Source organism: Marmota monax, unplaced genomic scaffold, assembly GCF_021218885.2.
Source record: "Marmota monax isolate L192 unplaced genomic scaffold, Marmota_monax_Labrador192_F-V1.1 WCK01_AAM20220418_F8-fsc00181, whole genome shotgun sequence".
Taxonomy (NCBI): Eukaryota; Metazoa; Chordata; class Mammalia; order Rodentia; family Sciuridae; genus Marmota; species Marmota monax.
The window spans coordinates 280,169-302,112 of NW_026694276.1; the positions used below are offsets into that span (position 1 = coordinate 280,169).

At 36.4% G+C, this 21,944-nt stretch overlaps 1 pseudogene; it reads right to left on the reverse strand.

Moving 5' to 3' along the window:
* Positions 1 to 3,869: 3,869 nt before the first annotated feature.
* LOC124108660 (actin-related protein 2/3 complex subunit 1A-like) lies at positions 3,870 to 21,902 on the reverse strand (annotated as a pseudogene).
* Positions 21,903 to 21,944: the final 42 nt, after the last annotated feature.

Sequence of the window (21,944 nt, forward strand, 5' to 3'; positions counted from 1 at the left end):
AAAGTGGAGATACTCTAATGCTCATATTCCATTCTAAACAGAGTGCCATGCAATAAGGATGAGAGATCCTCAACTCTACCCTCTTTGTAAAGGAGGAGGAATTTTACCACAAATATAATACCCCAGTGGTTCTTGACAGAGGGCTTGGCTTTTAATTCACTTTCCGTGAGGAGTGCAGAGACTTGGCACCAGCGGATTTTCCTGAAGAGCAAAGTGGGGGAGGACTTAAACCATGAGTGTACTTTCACAGCTGCAGCCTCCTAGACCAATCTAGCCTTCAGATATCCTTGGACAGGGTTTGGTTACACACATTTTCAGATGTTTCTCATGATTCTGTTCCCCAACAAGTCTGCATCTGGAAGCCTACGTAAGTAAATAAAGAATAAAGCTCTCCATGTAATCAAAATAAACCTTTTCTCTTTATAAAAACAAAATCTCTTGAGCTTAAGTTGGAGGAATGGCACTCCCCAGGTCACCTTTCCTGGGTTATTCTAATGATGAATCCAGGTCTACAGTCTCCAGAGTCTCTTTTTTCCAGCCTCCTTTTAGGGAGGAACTGAAAGGACAGACTTTAGTGAGCCTAAATGGGAGTGATAGTCCTCTTAACTCCAGTATTCCATATGCCTTCTTCCTAGCCTGTTCCACCAATAAACCCCAGCCTGAATATTCCCCCTGGAAGGACTTTTTTTGGACATCTGCACCAGAAAAGGCAAGTGGGCTTACCTCACAATTTCCTCTGTATATTGCTTCAGTGATAAATCCAGGCTTGAAGAAATTACATGGAAGTTTCTGTGACTTCAGCAAGCCTGAAAAGAGTGGGAACTCCTCGTGCTCTCCTCCCTGACTTTCTTTGGCAAGAAATCCAAATCTACACACTATATCTTGAAGTAGTTTCTGCATGAATCAAGCTCCTCAACTTTCACAGCCCCTTCTTGAGGCACTGGATCCTAAATCATCTAGCTCTTGTGATTTGATGGGGCTCTGCATTTCTGAGTCTACTCCATCATAGAGAATGAATGGGCTATATACCAAGGAGCTATATACCAAGGTTCAGAGTGAAAAGTCTGAAAAAGATATCTACACATATCTGATATCTACACAATCTCCTGGCCTTAAGGAAATACAGTGGGAGATAAACTCCCAATTCTCAATATCTCCACAAGGAAATAAGGAATTGGAACATGTGTATAACATCCCAACTCTTACAGCTACCATCTGTCTCAGGCAACAATGCAACTCAGCATATCCTAATCTTGAGAAGCATTAAGAACAAAGGTAGTGGGTTGGACAATCACAAAGAGTGCAAAGGCATTTAGTAACTATGACCAGGATGATTGTGAGGAATATCTTACATCAGGCCACTTTAACAAGACTGGCAGAGATAATGTTCTTATCAAATGTGCAGAAACCAACACACAGAAACAAGGAAAGTGAAGAAACAGGAAAATATATTCCATAGGAATAAAAGATAAATGACTGGAAGTTTACCCTAATAACATGGATGTATGTGATTTATCTGACAGGGAATTTCAAATAATTATCATAAATAGACTCACTGAGAGCAGAAAAACAATGCATGAACAAACAGATTTTTAACAAAAAAATAAAAAAAGAATCAAAAAGTTTCAAAAAGAAATTATAGGGCTGAAGAATATAACAACTGAGCTCAAAATTTTAGTAGAAGAATCCAAAAATAGTCTAGGCAAAGCAAAATAAAGGATTGGCAAACTTGAAGATAGATCACTATTAATCATGTGATCTGAGAGCAAAAAGAAAGACTGAAAAAGAGTAAATAAACCATAATTGGCTTATGGGATACAAACCAGATGGGAAGAAAATAAATCGAGATCCAGGAGTATCAAGACACCTTATAATCAGCCTGTCAAATGTAAAAACAAAGAATCTTTAGAGTAGTGAAGAAAAAGCTATTTGTTACCTACAGGAAAACTCTCACAAAACTATCAGACTTTTCAGTAGAACCTAGTAGGCAAGAATGGAGAGAGAAGATAGATTTCAAAAATAAAAAAAATGCCAATCAAATATTCTATACCCAGCTACCCTGTCATTGAAAAATGAGGGTAAGATGAAAAAGTTTATTAGGTAAACAAAATTTGGGGAAATTTGTTATCACTAGACCTTCCTTACAGTAAAAGAAAAAAAATCTGCTAAATAAAATTATTGAAGCTGCAGGAAGTCACTAATTAGAGGAAGGGTGCCTAGCACAGCAGTTCTTCAGCACAAAATTTGAACAGTAGGAAGACTGCACCTTAGCAAAATGGGTGACTAAGGGAATTCACTGAAATTCAATTGTGGACAATAAAATAATCACAGAGACACAGAAACTAAAAAAAAAAACCAAAAACTTTGAATATAAAATAAATAATACATTAGAGATACACCAGATTGGCTGGTGAGCAGTGTCAGTGCCACCAGCCCACTGCAGAGGGGAGGGGGACCACAGAGATGAAAGGGCAGTGAATAAAATTAGTTTGAGGGAAATGGTGTAAAAGAGGAGGAGGCTGGCCTAGGCTGACCTTAACTGACTCAGAGACTGTTGGGGAAATTGTTGAGGGAAAAGAAACCAAAATCACTCGGCCCATGGACAGAGAGACTAGTGAGAAGGAGAGATGCCATGATTGTGGGAACAATTTTGAAGCTGCTACATGGCAGTGAAAAGAGATTGGGAACTGATAAAGTATACTTCCAGCCTGACCCAGAAACCTATTGCAAGTTCCGGAGTGTGTCTGGACCAGCATGATTGAAACAAACATGGAGAGAATTGAACCTCTAGTGATCCAAGGTCAAGATACCAAAGAGCAAAAGCTCCCCTTGTTGCTGGCATTCAATACAAACAACTGGAAAGATGCTAACTACCAGCCACAGAGATGCATCCACATTCCAGATCCGATCCTGGATAATTCACATTCATTGTGATGAATAAGTGAGACTAGAGTAGGTTTAGACTCCTTACCCTGAAAGTGGAATTTGGGGAGACTCCTGAGACCCAGACATCCATCAGGGATTGGCATCTCCACAGCAAGGGTGTGGATCAAATCTCAAATACCCACCAACAGAGTTCCAAAAGTCAGGCAAGACTAAACTCCACATACTGGAACTTCCAATTTAGAACTCTGCACCAGCCCCATGATGGAAGTACATCATATGACAGCATTCCCCAGTTTATCCCATCCTGTCATGTGAGATGGGAAGCTGAGAGCTACTACAAACAGCTTTGACCCTAGAAAGAATAGCTGGAAGTTTGGTGGAAAACACAAAGAAGTGTGACTTACGAACCCAGCCCTTGACCTAAGAGAGTCTTATGGATAAATAAATATATAAATATTTATATATTATAGATAAACAGGAATAACAGCATAAGCAATGAGCATCATCCTTGTCAACAATTTTGATAATCTCAGCACAAACAAGCCCTATATTTCTCATTAAGGATGTTTCCTATTCTCCTCTTTCTATTATTATTATTATTATTATTATTATTATTATTATTATTATTATTATTTTACATTTGGGATTTTAATTTAATTTTCTAGCAGACAATTTACATACCTCCCTCACCCTTTCCTTTAAGTTAGTGTGACAATTTGCCACAACCAACTACTTGAACAGAAGGTTTGGTCAAGAATGAAATGAAATAGCAAAAACAAAACAAAAACAAAAAACCACAAACCACTGTTGCCTTTAAAAAAAACCCAACACTTTCACCAATTATATTTAAACAAAAACACACAATATTTGCATGATATGTGTTTACAGTGTATCCTAGGGGCCGGCTTTCCTCACCATCATGCTAGGGGCAGAGAGGCAGTCAGTCAGGTTTCTCCTGCTGGACAGTGAAGGCTCACACAGCTTCACATTATTTGGAGGCCTTGGATCAAAGACTCTGAGGTCTTGAAATCCCAAGTTGTCATGGTTCCATCAATGCCAATAGTGCAAAATTTGCGACAATCTTGTTTGTGCCCCTCATAAATAGACACTTGAGTGATGCTACTCTGGTGCAGCGTTTCCAAGGCTTTATTGCGGTCCTCAGTCGTAATCCTCTTGTCCATGTTGCGAAAGCGGTCCATGGCAGACATGTCACGCTGGATGCTCTGTTTTGGAATGTCTAGCTTAGAGACAATGGTCAAGCAGCCGCGGTCATCCTAATTAAACAGCATCGGACGGCAGTCATGTCCAGCAGCCATAACACCATTCTCTGATGCCACAGTCCAGCTGCAGCAAAATAACCAATAACGGGGGGGGGGGGTGCCGAACAACTTGTGTACATTGATACAGCAGGAGTGGGAGCCGTTTATTGTAGGACAGGAGGGGTATATATACATTACACACAGCTTATCTTAATTAACATAAACTAGATACAGCAGTCAACCAATAAGGAATCTCCACACTTAATGGCTTGCTGGCGTTACTTCACAAACCACTCCCTCTTGCAAAATGCCAGGCGCCATCCTGACTTGTTTACAGACCCTAACACTCAGAGACAAATGATACACTTAGGAGTGACAGGAACTCCGTTTTCAGAATTGAGACATGGACATTTTTTGAGGCATCAGCAATAGACATAGTGCAGTCGTGACTAACCCAGGCCAGGCGGCTCCCACTGGCAGAGAAGCTCCCAGTGTCACTGCCACCCAAACTCTGACATCAGCTGATCAAAAGGCATCTTGCTGCCCCAGGGTGTACTGGCTGGCTTTCATCCACTTCTTCAATGTAGGCAGAAAATACTCTGCATCTGAAGTCGCCCAAATCCTGCTGCCAGCAATTCGTTGTTGGGATGCCAATCCAAGCTGAGACTGTGGAGCGGATCAGCTTTTTAATGTGCTTGATTACCCACCAGTCATTTTCAGACTCGAAGTAGCAAACAGAAATGAGTCGTACTCTACTTCCCACAGCAAATTTGTTTTCTGGAGGGGACCATTTCACAAAAGTGGCTGTGCATTAATCCTCAGGATCACCAGGGTCGCCTTCCAGATGCCACCTTTCTGACTCCAGACATAGGCATTGCAGTCTGCCCCGCAAGTGACTACATGGTCACTCTTGGGAGCCCAGTCAATACCTGTGATGTGTCCGTGGTGCTTCTTGAGTTCGTGAGCTTTCACCCACTGGCTACTGTCCATCTTACAGATGTGCACTTCATGATTATTGGGGCTGAGGGCAATCTGGGTAGGATCCCTGTTCCAAGCATGACAGGTGATTAGCTCTAGTAAAAACTGATGCAGGGACTTTATTCTTAGTGGTTTTAGAGGATAGAAAGCTGGGGTCCTGGCAGTCCAGAGGGGTTCAGAGCCCCTTTACATTTGAAATAAGCCTTAATAGTGCAGACTCTGGTCAGTCGACGTGAACAGGCTCTGGCGGATGTGGGCAGAGACTATTGTTAATTATTATTTTACTTTTTTTTTTTTAGTTTTTTTTTTTTGCCATCTGAATGAAGTCATATAATTCATCACTTACTCTGTGCTTTCCTTTATATTCATTCTTTTTTTTTATTTTACTTTTTTTCCCCAGTGTATGTCTTCTTGTTGTAGTGATAGGTGTATATATATACATACATACATACATACACATACATACATATATATATACATTTTAATTTCTTCTGCACCCATTTATTATTTAGCCTTGGTTTGACTTTGGTTGGATAAAATTTTACATAGATTTGATTAATTTTGATCTTATATTTGTTTTTCCCTTGGTTTTTGTTCCTCTTATTACCCCTGGTGTACTCTCTACCCCCACTAACAGCCAAATCTTCCTATTATGCTTCCTCTTCTTATTACTTTTAGTTATTTTGACTTCTCTTTAGAGGTAACTCCTGTTACCTCTTTCCTGCTTCTTATCTGTTCACTTTTTAAGTATTTCAATTTTCTCTTGCTTTTCTACTCTATTACTCTATTTTGACTTAAAAACTGTAATTCTATGGAATCTCAGCAGCTTAAGAGGTTGAGGCAGGAGGATCTTGAATTCAAAGCCAGCCTCAGTAACTGAGAGAGGCCCTAAGCAACTTAGCAAGAACTTTTCTCTAAATCAAATATTTAAAAAGGGGAGGGAGTGGCAGTGGTTGAGCACCTCTGGGTTCAATCCCTGGTACCTAAAAGAAAAAATTAAAAAAAGAGAGAAGAAATTTCACTATCTTATAGAATTATGTAAATCCTTTCTCATGCATGTCATTGAGATTATTAATATAGTGGACAATGTAGTAGACACCTACTGTTTAATGTCTGATCTAGTTCATCATTGTTTAGTCTTGGTACTGATGTTAAATGCCAACTCCATTGTTCCTCTATAAATGGTAATTAGTGTTATAGATGTCAAAGTTGACACCATATATTTAAGATTGTACATATGTTGCTAACATTATTTCTATAACTTGCTCCTCTTTCTCTAAGACTGAAGTGATTGGGAGCTGTCAATCTCACAGAGTAGAGATCTTGCTGGTGAACAACATCAAAACTCAGCCAAGTAACAGTGACCCTCACTCCACACATGAACTAATTTCACTTGAACCTCAACAGTACTTCAGCACATAGAAAAGGGGAGAGAAAAACCCCAAACCAACAACCAGGCTCCAAGAAGAAACAATCAGAGGGGGACTGCAGGTCCCATCCAGAATATCTAATAATACAGCAAAAAAATTAAAAAAAAACAGAAAAGATAATTATATACCAAAGGTTACATACAAAAGCTCTTATGCATAAAAGAGGAAGAAGAATTCATACCAACTTATGAGAAAGTCAAAAATCTCTGAAAACATGAGGAAATGGTTAAACAAATCCCTCCCCCCCAAATTTACAATCCCCTAGTAACGTATCCCACTGACAAAAAAGTGGATGAAATTATAGAGAAAGATTATGAAAATATGATTACTAAAATGTTCAATGAACTAAGAAGATCAAAGGATAAATTAAGAAAGCAAATACAGGAGGTGAAAGACCATTTCAATAAAGAAATAGAAATATTGATAAGAAACTAATCAGAACTCCTGGAAATGAAAGACACAATGAATCAAATAAAAAGTTCACTTGAATATATCATTAACTCATCAGATTGCATAGAAAATAGAATATCAGGCCTTAAAGACAGAACCTCAGGCCTTGAAGACAGAATATATAAACTTAAATACTCAGAATTTAAAGGGGAAAAAAAGGGCCATGATCAGAATATACAAAAACTGTGGGACAATATCAACGGACCAAATCTGAGAGTCATTGTGCTAGAAAGAACATGGAGACAGGGACTAAAGGCATTAAGAACCTCTTCCATAACTGGGCATGGTGGTGCATGCCTATAATCTCAGCAGCTCAGAAGGCTGGGACAGGAGGATTGCAAGTTCAAAGCCAGCCTCATCAACTTTGCAAGGCCAAGCAACTTAGTGAGACCCTGTGTCTAAATAAAATATTAAAAAAGGGCTGAGGTTGTGGCTCAGTGGTTAAACATCACTGGGTTCAATCCCTGGCATTGCATGCATACCGCCCCCCCCACACACACACACAAAGAATCTCTTCCATGAAATAACAGAAAATTGTCCCAATCTTAGACATGAGATAGACACCTTCATTCAGAAATATGTAAAACCTCAAATAGGCCATATCAAAAAAGAACCTCTCCAAGACAGATCAAAATCAAAATAAGGAGAGAATATCTAAAGCTTCAAGAGAAAAATGTCAGGTCACATTTACAGGTGGACCAATAAGGCTCACTTCTGTCTTCTTAATTAAGAACCTAAAATCAAGGAGGGCTTGTAAAGAGATATTGCAAACACTAAAATAAAATTATTGCCATCCAGGGGTGCTGTATTTAGCAAAGCTGTATTTCAGAATTTATGGATGAATAAAAAATTTCCATGTTAAGGATAAACTAAAATAGTTCATGTCCACTAAGCCAGCACTAAAAGGAGGCTTAAACCTACTGAATTTCAGTAGATTAGACAAAGGGGAATGAAGGGAAGGGAGGGGGAATAGGAAGAGGAAATACAGTAGAATTAATCTAACATAATTTTCCAATGTACATATATGAAAATACCTAAGTGAATCCCACCATTGTGTACACCCACAAGAATGTGTTCCTAATTAGAATAACATATTTCTTGTTGGTATAATTTTATCAAAATGGATTCTACTGTCATGCATAAGTACCAATAAAAAATACTTAAAGATGTACTATACACAGAACTCAAAAACAAACCCCCAAAGATCTCTAAAAAATGATGTTTAATAGAAGAGCAACAATTTAAATGAAATACAAAGACAATTAAATATAACAAACCAAAATGTCAGGAAATAACAAATCTCTCTCCATAACACTGATGTAAATTGTCTTAACTCCCCAATTAAAAGTCATAGATTGACAGAATTTCTTAGAAAACACGATACAACTCTATGCTGTTTGCAAGGGAATTATCTCATAAAGACACCCATAGACTGAAAGTAAAAGAATGAGGAAAATATTCCATGCAAACAGAGTCCAACATCAAGCAGGAATAACTATTCTCATATCTGACAAAGTAAATTTCAAGCAAAGATTAATCAGAAGAAACAAAGAAGGTCACTACATATGGGTAAAAGGAAAAATCCAACAAGATATAGTAATAGTAAATATTTATGCCTTAAATATCAGTGAAACTAATTACATTAAAATAACTTCATAACATTAAATCCCAGAAAGAGCCCAATACAATAATACTGGGTGATTTCATCTCACTCCTTTAACCAATAGGCGGATCATCTATATATAAAATCAATAAAGATATTTCTGACCTAAATAATACTATAAATCAAATGGACTAAATAGACATTGACAGAATATTTCACCCCAAAACAGCTAAATTTACTTTCTTTTGTTCAAGCTCACGAACATTTTCCAAGTTAGACTGTGTTCTAGGTCATAATGATGTAAGTCTTAACCAAAAAAAAAAAAAAAAAAAAAAACCAACTACCCTGTGAATCCTATCAGATCATAATATAATGAAACTAGAAATCAACACCAAGAAAAATAATAGAAGCCATATAAGCACATGGAGATTAAACAATCTTTTTTTAAAAACAGAAATTGATCTTAGAAAAAATAAGAGAAGAAATCAAGAAATTCTTAGAAACAAAAAAGAATAGTATTAAAATCTCTGGGACAGTATGAAAGCAGTTTTAAGAGGAAAGTTTATAGCATTGAGTGCCTATATTTTAAAAATGCAGAACAATCTCAAATAAATAATGTCAGAGCCCAAGTCCCTAGAAAAGAATGAAGAAAATAATACATAATCAATAGAAGACAGGAAATAATCAAGATCAGAGCAAACATTAATGAAATAGAGAATTAAAAATGTAAAAATCAATGAAACAAAGATTTGGTTCTTTCAAAAGATAACAATATTGATAAACCATTAGCCAAACTAACCAAAAGGAAGAGATAGAAGACAAAAATAAATAACATTAAACATTTTTGAAATTCAGAGGTCATTAGAATCTATTTTGAAAATTTATATTCCAATAAACTGGAAAATCTAGAAGACATTGACAAATTTCTAAACACAGATGATTTGTCAAATTAGACCAGGAAGATAGAGAAAACCTAACATACTGATATCAAGCAATGAAATTGAAACAGCAATTAATTCTTTCAAAAAAAAGAAAGCCCAGGACAGGATGAATTTTTATGTGAGTTGTACCATACTTTTAAAGAAAAAACATCAGGCTTCCTCAAAAATTCCATGAAATCAGAATAAAGGAATATTCTCAAATATATTCTATGAAGCCACTATAACCCAATAGCAAAAGTCATAGATTGACTCCCCAATTATATAAAGACACATCAAATAAAAAAAACTATAGACAAATATCCCTGATGAAAATAGATGTAAAAATCTCTAGTAAAATATTAGCAAACCACATTGAAAAATATATCAATATATACACCATGATCAAGTGGGTCTAATTCCAGGGATGCAAGTATGGTTCAACATACACAAATCAGTAAATGTAATTCAGCACATAAATTAAAGACAAGAATCATATGACCATGTCAATATGTTTTAGTTAGCCTTTTCACTGCTGTGACCAAAAGACTTGACCAGAACAGTTGCAGAGTTGCATATCTCAACATTGTAAAGGCTAACTAACACTAAGCCCCAGGCCAACATCATTTTAAATGGAGAAAAATTGAAGGCATTCCCTCTAAAAACTGGAACAAGAGAGGGATGCCCCTTTTCACCACTTCTACTTAAACTAGTTCTTGAAACTCTAGCCAGACCAATTAGACAGATGAAAGAAATTAAAGGGATACACTTAGGAAAAGAAGAACTCAAATTGGCACTATTTGCTGATGATATGATTCCATACCTAGAAGACCCAAAAAACCCCACCAAAAAACTTCTAGAACTAGTAAATAAATTTAGCAAAGTAGCAGAATATAAAATCAACACCCATAAATTAAAGGCATTTCTGTATATCAGTGCAAATTCTCTGAGAGGGAAATGAGGAAAACTACCCCATTTACAATAGCCTCAAAAAAAAAAAAACTTGGGAATCAATTTAAAAAAAGAGATTAAAGATCTATACAATGAAAACTACATAACCCTAAAGAAAGAAATCAAAGAAGACCTTAGAAGATGGAAAGATCTACCTTGCTCTTACATAGGCAGAATTAATATTATCAAAATGACCATACTACCAAAACCTCTATACAGATTTAATGCAATTCTGATCAAAAATCCCAATGCATTCCTCATAGAAATAGAAAAAACAATTATGAAATTCATCTGGAAAAATAAGAGACCCAGAATAGATAAAGCAATCCTTAGCAAGAAGAGTGAAGCAGGTGGCATCACTATACCAGACTTTAAACTATACTACAAAGCAATAGTAACAAAAACAGCGTGGTATTGGCACCAAAATAGACTGGTAGACCAATGGTACAGAATAGAGGACACAGAGACTAACCCACAAAAGTACAATTATCTTATATTAGACAAAGGTGCCAAACCATGCGCTGGAGAAAAGATGGCCTCTTCAACAAATGGTGCTGGGAAAACTGCGAATCTATATGCAACAAAATGAAATTAAACCCCTATGTCTCACCATGCACAAAACTCAACTCAAAGTGGAACAAGGACCTAGGAATTAAACCAGAGACTTTGCGTCTAATAGAAGAAAAAGTAGGCTCTAATCTCCATCATGTGGGATTATGCCCCAACTTCCTTAGTAAGACTCTTATAGTGTAAGAATTAAAACCAAGAATCAATAAATGGAATGGATTCAAACTAAAAAGCTTTTTCTCAGCAAAAGAAACAATCATGAGGTGAATAGAGAGCCTACATCTTGGGAGCAAATTTTTACCCCTCACACATCAGATAGAGCACTAATCTCTAGGGTATATAAAGAACTCAAAAAGCTAAACACCAAAGTAAAAACAACAAATAAACAACAACAACATCAACAAAAAAAAAAACTCAATCAATAAACGGGCCAAGGACCTGAACAGACATCAGAAGTGGATATACAGTCAGTCAACAAATATATGAAAAAAATGTTCATCATCGCTAGCAATTAGATAAATGCAAATCAAAACTAGTCTAGATTTCATCTCACTCCAGTCAGAATGGCAGCTATTATGAAGACAAACAACAATTAAGTGTTGGCGAGGATGTGAAGAAAAATGTACACTCATACATTGCTGGTGGGACTGCAAATTGGTGCAGCCAATATGGAAAGCAGTATGGATATTCCTTGGAAATATGGGAATGGAACCACCATTTGACCCAGTCTATCCCTCTCCTCAGTCTATACCCAAAGGATTTAAAAACAGCATACTACAGGGGCCCAGCCACATCAATATTTATAGCAGTACAATTCACAATAGCTAAACTGTGGTACCAACCTAAAGGCCCTTCAACAGATAAATGGATAAAAAAATGTGGCATATATACTCAACAGAATATTACTCAGCAATAAAAGAGAATAAAATCGTGGCATTTGCAGGTAAATGGATGGCATTGGAGAAGAAAATGCTAAGTCAAGTTAGCCAATCCTCCCCAAAATAAGTGCTGAATGTTTTCTCTGATATAAGGTGACTGACTAATAATGGGGTAGGGAGGGGGAGCATGGGAGGAATAGACTAACTCTAGATAGGGCAGAAGGGTGGGAGGGGAAAGCAGGGGGCAGGGAGATAGCAAGGATGGTGGATTATGATAGACATCATTATCCAAAGCACATGTATGAAGACACAAATTGGTGTAAACATACTCTAGATACAACCAGAGATATAAAAAATTGTGCTTTATGTGTGTAATAAGAATTGTAATGCATTCTGCTGTCATTTATTTAAAAAAATAATAAAAAATAAAACAAGGGGGAAAAAGAAGATAAAATATCTGTTTGTTGGTGACAAAATATTCAGAAGACCCAAAAATATTCTACCAGAAAACTTCTAGAACTATAAATAGAGTCAGCAAAGAAGCAGAATACAAGATCTACCTTTATAAATCAATAGCTTTCCTATAATCTGTACACATGGAAAAATAAGATTACATACCCCATTTGAATCATATGTATGATAATGTCAAGATTATTGTAATGTTTTGAGCAACTAATAAAAAAATTTAAAAAAAGAAATCAGGAAAACTATCCAAATCAAACCAAAAGCTTGGGAATAAATCTAAGGAGGGGAAAGACCTCTTCAATAAAATATATAGAACACTACATAAAGTAATTGAAGAAAACTTTAGAAGCTGGAGAGAACTTCCATGTTCTTGAAAAGGCAGAATTAATATTGTCAAAATGACCATACTACCAAAAAACTATACAGTTTCAATGTAATCCCCATCAAAATACCAGTAATGTCTTCACAGAACTAGAAAAAAAGTCCTAAAATTTGTTTGGAAGAACAAAAAGTCCAGGCTAGCCGAAGCATTTCTAAGTCAAAAAAGCAATGCTGGAGGCATTATAATACCTGACTTCAAATTGTACTACAGAGCAATAGTAATGGAAATAGCATGGTATTGGCATCAAAATAGACATGAAAACAAATGGAATAGAATAGAAAACACAGAGACAAATCCTCATAGTTACAGTCATCTGATACTTTGCAAAGGTTCCAAAAATATATGTTGGAGAAAAAAAAGATATCCCTTTTAACAAATGGTGCTAGGAAAGCTGGATATTTATATATTGAAGAATGAAACTAGATATCTACCTCTCATCCTGCACAAAAGTCAAATCAAAGTGTAAGTATAAAAGATTTAGTAATTAGATCAGAAATTTTGAAACTGTTAGAATAAATAATAGGTCAATATGCCAAAATATTTGTGCATGAGATGACTTCCTTACTAAGACTTCTAAAGCTCAGGAAATAAAATGAAGACTCAATATGTGAGATCACAGAACATAAGAAAAATTATGCATAGCAAAGGAAACAATAAAATGTGTGAATAGAGTCTAAATAAGAAGAGAAAATCTTTACCAGCTACTAACCTGAAAGGAGATTAATATCCAGAATATATAAAGAACTAAAAAAAAACCACCAAAAATATGGTATATATGAACATTGGAGTTTTGATTAGCCATAAAGAAGAATGAAATTATGGCATTTGCTGAATCCATATGCCAAATAAATGCAACTGGGAACATAATGCTAAATGAAATAAGCCAGACTCAGAAAGGAAGTGTCAAATGTTTTCTCTCACACAGAAGCTAGAGCAAAATAATGGGGAAAATGGTGTGTGTGTGTGGGGTGGGGACAGTTGTGCCGCAGTCCGGCTGCAGCAGAATAATCAGGGGGGTGACGAATAACTTCTGTAGCTTGATACAGCAGGAGAAGGAGCCATTTATTGCAGGACAGGAGCAGTATTTATACATTCCACACAGCTTATCTAATTAGCATAAACTAGATACATCAGTCAACCAATCAGGAATCTCCACACTTAATGGCTCGCTTTTGTTACTTCTCAAACCACTCCCTCTGGCATTTTGCCAGGCACCATCCAGACTTGTTTACGAACTCTAACATTCCCCTGGTGAAATGCCAGGTGTTATTTTGACTTGTTTACAGACTCTAACACAGTTGGATATCTTAAGAATAGAGAAGACCAGCAGAATCAAAGAAGAAGACTAAGGGAGAGGGAAGATATATACAGGAAAGGGAATGTACAAATTTATGCCATAAGCATGTATAAATATGCGCAGTGAATCCCATCTTTATGTTTATCTATGACAATACCAACTAAAACTAGATGAATAAATGAAATGAAGACCTACAGAGTAGAGGAAGAAGAGTTGGGGGAGGGAGGAAGGGAGGAAAAGAGAAAGCACTGGGGACTGGAATGGAGCCAATTAAAGTTTATACATGCATAATAATGTCAGAATGAACCCAGCTATTATATATAACTATAATGCACGAATAAATGCATTATATATTGCATTTTACATATATGCATAAAATATAAAGCCAAAATTAATTGGTAATCATAAGTAGATTGTAAAACTTTTTATACTCTAATATTAGAGTGGTGGTAAGAAAACAAATTCCATATCTACTATTAAAATTTAAAGATAAATATCTTTTAAAGTAGTTTTACTTACAATAATTATGAAGGGATAAGATTATAAAAGGTGTAAATTGTGGAATCAAAATATATAATGTGTAATGGAAGGTACAATTTTGAGTAAGTTATCAAAATGAAGTTGTTAATAGTTTTTAAAAACTTATTAAAATTTGAAATATTACATGTAAACCTCATGATAACCACAAAATTAAAACTTATGGTTGATACTCAAAAGATAATGAGAAAAACTCAAAGTATATCACCATAGAAAATCATCAAAACACAAAGGAAGACTGCAAGAAAGGAAGAAGCAAAGGATCTAAAAATCAAACAGAAAACAATGAGCAAAATGACACCAGTAAGTACTTACCCATTGATAATTACTTTGAATGGAAATAGATTAAGATTCTCCAATCAAAATGTATCAAATGGCTGGGTAAGAATTCCATTTGTAGGCTGCCTGGAAGAGACTTCATTTTTTAACATCCAACACATAGACTGAATGTACAGGGATAGAAAAAATTAAACCATTACAAATGGAAGCCAAAAGAGGAAAAGGTAACTATACTTACATCAGGCAAAGTAGACTTTAAGCCAAAGACTATAAAAAGTGACCAAGAAGATCATTATATAATAAATCATGGATGAATTCATTAAGATGGAATAACAATTGGAAATATATATGTACCCAGCATCAAATCATCTAAATATATAAAACAAATATAAACAGAACTGAAGGGGAGCTATAGACTGCAGCACAATATTAATAAGGGACATAAATATTCCATTTCAGCAATGGACACACCATTCAGACAGATAATATAGAAGAAAACATTGGCTTTAAACTACACATCAAGCCAAATGAATCTAAAAGTTATAGAGAGCCAGGAGTGACAGGGAACACCTAAAATCCCAGTAATTCAGGAGGCAGAGGCAGGAAGATCATAAGTTTGAGGCTAGCTTCAGCAACTTAGATCCTTTCTCAAAATAAAAAATAAATAAATAAATAAAATGGGCTGAGGATGTGGCTCAGGGATTAAACTCCCCTGGGTTCAATCCCTGATCATAAAAGGGAAAAAAAGACATATACCTAAAATCCCATCCAATAACAACAGAGTACATACACATTATTCTCAACTGAAGACTGAACATTCTCTAGGAGAGGTCATATAAAATTAGTGTTAAGTTTGAAAATATTGAAATCATATTGAGTATGTTTCCTGACCACATGATATGAAACTAGAAATTAATACCAGAAGGAATCTTGGAAATTCATAAATACTTGGAAATTAAACAACATGCTCTTGAACCACCAATGGGTTAAAGAAAAGATTAAAAGGGAAATTTAAACATTGAAATGACAATGGAAACACAGCATACCAAATCTTACAAGATTAGAGCAATTCTAGGAGGGAAAGTTATACCAATAAAAGAAAACCTCAAATAAACAACCTAACATTACATTGGAAAGGTATACAAAAAGAATAAGCTAAGCCAAAATTTAGCAGAAGGAATAGCATAAAGATTAGAGAGGAAATAAAGAAAACTAAGACTAGAAAAACAGTTGGTGAATGAAATGAAAAAAAACCTGACTCAAATAAAATCAAAAATAAAATTAGAGGAATTAAAGATGGCTGAATAGAGGTGCCTAACACTCACCACTTCCTCCAGATAGAAATAAAACAAAACCAAAAAGAAACCAAATAGGTAGGTGTATAGTTGCATTTTGAGGTAAGAGACTGTGGAATAATGTTGGAAATCTGCATGAGGCTCACTGGAAACAGAATATGGAATGATAGCATACAAAGTGCAGAGATCCACCGAGCAACTTCCATAAGCTCCATGGCTCGAGGAGGGAGACTCCTCTTTGTATGAGTAAGGGTGAATGGAAGAGTCCCAGAAAACTCGTATCAGTGCAGATGCTGGCAATTCTAGCTACTGTGCAATCCTAGGCAGGCTTGCAGTCTAGTTAGGAAAACAATCTGAAATCTGCACAGTAGTTGCACTTTGAAAAATGATCTCACATTATTTCCTAGTCACAGAGACTTCAGTTTCCAAGCTTGCTAGGTTTCATGCATTGTGGGGATTGAATGTTGCATAATGGAGGGGAACATATGATACTGCCTTTGCTGCTAGGAGATCAGGGCACTCTCCCTCTAATACAAAGGGCATGGCAAGTCCTGTGTGGACTCATCAGAGTCAAGACTGAATACAGGCACCCACATGGTTACCCAACCCCATGCCGTGCTTCGGTGCCTGTTGCTAACAGGGCTGGAAGGGAATGATATGGTTTCTACAGATGCCATGCCCATGGGTCCATGCTAAAGGGGATATGAGAAAGTTCTCGGCCCCAGCAGGTGTCCTGCCCCCAAGTGAATACTGTAACTAAAGAGGCAGAGAGCAATGCCCCAGTTTCAGCTCCTGCCACACCTCTTGTTGCACACTAACACTGAAGAGGCAGATTCTGTGATTCTCCTGTTGCTTGCTTATGCACTTCCCACCACTGCTTCACTCCTGCACTGAATCTGAGCATGCATTGGTGTTAGAGATAGGAGCTGGCACCACAGAGGGATGCTTCAGTTCCTACAACTGCCTCTTCCCATACAGCATCCAAGCCTACTCCACTATCTGCATAGAGGGCATATACTTCAGGACCCTTGTAAGTTCTTGGACTGTCAGTACCAGAGACACTTGCTGGAACTAGTGGAACTAGCATCAACAGCACCTGAGGAAACCTTCATCACCTGACTGGAGCCACAATCCACAAGTCCCCTCTCTTGCATCATCCCTGGAGACAGTGGGTATTTCACACTCTACCAAAGTATGCACTTTGTCATTAATTTGTCCAAAGTCATTAATTACAGTTGAAGAAATCAAAGGAGATGCACTATAATGCCTACCTGGAAACAAAGTCAATGTTGCCTCCTAAGCTGACCCAAGACACCTTCAGGAGAAAGTCATGTAGGAGGAATTCTGCCCCATAAGAGTATCTAGAGACAACTGACACAAATTTCAATATAAGGGCATGAGAAATATGAAGAAAAAGTAACGGGACACCTTGAAAGAACATAAATCTCCAGAAAGAGATCAAAAAGAATGTACACAATGCCTAACAAAGAATTGTAAAAATTAGCATAAAAACTTAATGAGATCCTAGTGAATACAGAGAGAAAATAACATTCTATGAATAAGAAATTCAGCAATGAGATATAGATTTTGAAAAAGAACCAAAGAAAAATCTTGGCAATGAAGAACTCAATAATAGTCCCATTTTAAAATGGGCAAATGATCTGAATTCACCCTTCTCAAAGTACATATACAAATGTGCAATAAATATATGAAAAAATGAGCAATATTATTAGCTATCAGAGAAACACAAACCAAAATTATTGAGTTCTTCATTGCCAGTTAGAGTGGCTATTTTAATTTTAAAAGTAACAAATATAAGGATGTGGAGTAAAAGAAAATCTTTTACACCATTGATGGGAATCTAAATTGGTACAATTATGAAAAACAGTATTGAGGTTCCTCAAAAATTCAAAAATAGAACCACTGTGTGGTCCATTTATTCTATTCCTAGGTCTATGTCTGAAAGAAATGAAGTCAGCTTACAAAAGGCATAGCATTATTCTCATGATTATTGCAGCAGTATTCACAATAACTAAGATATTGAAGAAATCTAGGTGATCAAAAACACTTGAATGGATAAAGAAATATATATATATATATATATATATATATATATATATATATATATGCACATACACATACATACATACACACACATACATATATACTGTGATTATAAAATTACAGGAGTATAAAATATATAAAATGAAGTATTATTTAGCCATTAAAAAGAATTAACACCTGTCTTTTGCAGTAAAATGGATAGAACTAGAGGACACCATGTTAAGTGAAATAATCCAGACACAGAAAGACAAGCATTGCATGTTCTCTCTTTTATGGATATGATCAGTGCAAATTGCATTCATTTATAAAAATATTACATTGAATCCCATTAATATGTGTTAACCTTTGAAGACTCAAAAAATTACAGTTGAAAGCCTCAACAAAAGACAAGTAGAAGAAAGACTCTGAACGTGATGAGTCTTTTGAAAATTTCCAATCAATCTTTCCCAAGAAAGAGAGAGGTGGGGGAGTAAAAGAAAGGGGAAGAAGAGGAGGAAGAGGAGGAGGAAGAGGAGAAATAATAAAGATCACCTTCAACACCATTGGGACACCATTAAAATGACAAAATAACTATGCCTTTTTTAGTACCTGAAGAGGAAAAAAAGTTAAGAACCTAGAAAACCTTTTAAATTAAGTAATATCAAAAACCATTTTCAATCTTGGAAAAGATCTTTCAAGCCTATAGGACCACAAATAATTATGATCAGAAAAATTCTACATCAACACATAGTATGGTCAAACTGTCAAAAGTACAAGGCAAAGAAAAAATTCTAAAAATTTCCAGAGAAAAGTGCCAAGTCATGGGAAAATATCCTTATTAGACCAACAGCAGATTTCTTAGCAGCAACTTTAGAGGCCAGGAGAGACTGGAACTGCATATTTCAAGTTCTAAAAGAAAATACTGCCAACCAAGAATACTGTACCCAGATGATCTGAAGGAACAGTTTATACCTCAGAAAGGAATGAGAAATGAAGGCTTTCCAAATCAAGCAGTAACTGAGGAAATTTTTGACCATCAGACTATCCTTACAAAAGATGCTTAAAGATGCGCTACAATTCTGAATTGAATGAAAGGTAACTGCTATCAAAGCATGTAAAAATCTAAACCCCACTAGAAGAGCTATACACAAAAGAGAGAAATAATCAAATTCTGTCAATATACAGTAAAATCTTTAAACCCCAAAGATAAATGTGTGTGTGTGTGTGTGTGTGTGTGTGTGTGTGTGTGAGAGAGAGAGAGAGAGAGAGAGAGAGAGAATGCTCAAAACAATTGGATAGAAACACAGGATTCAGTCCTTACCTATCAGCAACAACCTTGAATGTAAGGGGACAATTGAAAGAGACTGGGTGAATGGATTCAAAAACAAAAGACTGATTACATTCTGCCTACACAAGACCCACTTCAGTGGTAAAGACACCTACAAAGACTGAAAGTGAAAACATGGATAAAGATCTTCCATGTAAATAGAAACAAACTAAGCAGGAGTGTGTGTGTGTGTGTGTGTGTGTGTGTGTGTGTGTATATATATATATATATATATATACAAAATACATTTTAAAACTCAAATTTAGGTCACAAGTTTTCCATTCTATGAATAATTGAAAAAAAATCAACACGGGTGCATTAAAATAGGTTGTAAATCACAATATAGAACTTATGTATCCTTTATTACCATTAAGGATGAAAATGCAAATTGTCATATGAATAGGATACTGATAAAAATATATGTCATATTATAAATAGAACAATGGACAAACATGATATTATGGTTTGGATCTTTAATGTTTCCTTAAAAGCTCATGCGATAGGCAGTGCAGGAATGTTCAGAGGCAAAATGATTACATTTGGAGACCTCTAACCTCATCAGTGGATTAATCATTTGCTACATTAATAACTTGAATAAACTATTGGGTGATAATCTAGGAAGGTGAGGTGTGGCTAGAAGAAATTAATCACTAGAGGCATGGCCTGCACTATATTTGTCCTTGGTCCCTTTACCTCCCCTCTCTGCTTTCTAGCTACCATGACGTGACAGCTCTTATCAATCACAGCTGTCTGCATGATATTCTGTCTCAGGCCCAGTGCAATGGAGTCAGCTAACAAAAAATTGAACCTCTGAAACTGAGATCAAAATAAATTATGAATCTTCTAAGTTGTTCTGGCCAAATATTTTAATCACAATGACAAAAAGCTGATTCACACATATGTTTTTTTTTTGGGGGGGGGGTTGTAAATTGTACAATATACAAATAAGTGATTTCATGACCTCTTTAACAATTAATTTGGTGGAACAGAGCAAAATACCTCAAAGGGTTACATTAATGAATGGATAAAAAATGTGGCATTTATACACAATGGAATATTACACAGCACTAAAAATAACAAGATCTTGGCATTTGCAGGGAAATGGATGGCATTAGAGCAGATTATGCTGAGTGAAATTAGCCAATCCCTAATAAACAAATGCCGAATGTCTTCTCTGATATAAGGGGGGTGACTCCAAATGGGGTAGGGAGGAAGAGCATGAGAAGAAGACTACCACTAAATAGGGAAGAGAGGTGGGAGGGAATGGGAGGGAGAAGGGGAATTGCACGGAAGATGGAAGGAGACCCTCATTGTTATACAAAATACATGTATGATGATGTGAGGGGAAAAAAAAGAAATGTGTCACATTAGATTCAGTAGAGGGAGGTGATGGGAGGGGAGGGGAGAGGAAGGGGGAATAGGAAAGGCAGCAGAATAAAATAGACACTAAGTATTGCTGTATGTGTAAATGTGGCTGTATATCCAATGTGATTCTGCAACCTGTACACTTGATAAAATGAGAAATTATACCCCATTTGATTCAAATGTATGATATGTCAAGATCATTGTATTGTCATGAGCAACTAATAAAAAATAAATAAATATTTTGTTGGTTTCATATGACATGGCTTGTCTTGTTGTTGCCAGTGTTCTTAATCTGAGAATATCAGATTTGACTCCTTTTGTCAAATCTAATAACATTTTGGACAGTTGTCAGTCTGGGAGTATTATGCTTTATCCCTTCTGATGTTTTTTTTTTTTTCATTGCTTCATTTTAGATATGCTAAGCAGATTTCACATTTAAAATCCAATAAATGTATGAGGTTGAGATTTTTATTGTCTTTGTTCACAAATTTGTATACATGTATTTACAATACACATATCAATTATTCAAGTAAACAGTCCAATTTCACTTTTTACCTCTAATAGAAGAAGTATGAAGAGGCAGCCTTCACTGCCTGCCAATCCCCTGCCGTTTGCCAACCACTCACCCACTGCTTGCCCCCAGATCACCCTCCATTTGCCCACAGTTCACTCTCTGATTGCTGCTGGTCACCTGCTGTTTGCCTACAATTCATCCACCTATCACCAGCTCACCAGCGGATGGCCTGCTACTTGCTGCTTGATGCTCCTGGAGGTCCATTGCCAGGCTACCTGCAGGTTTGGTTACACACAGCTGACAGCATTTTGGTACACTGACAGGGCCTGGAAATCTAGGGCCAAGGGACCTGCAGATTTGCAGCCACCATTGCTGCTTCTCAGTCTGGGGACACTGGTCAGGACCTGGAGATCAATTGTCAGGGTACCTGCAGGTCTGGTTGCACCTGAGGTTTTTCTGATGGGTATGCTAGTGGCCATCCTGTGGCTGCTTCTTTGCAGGGTTCCTTCTTTGTGTGAGTG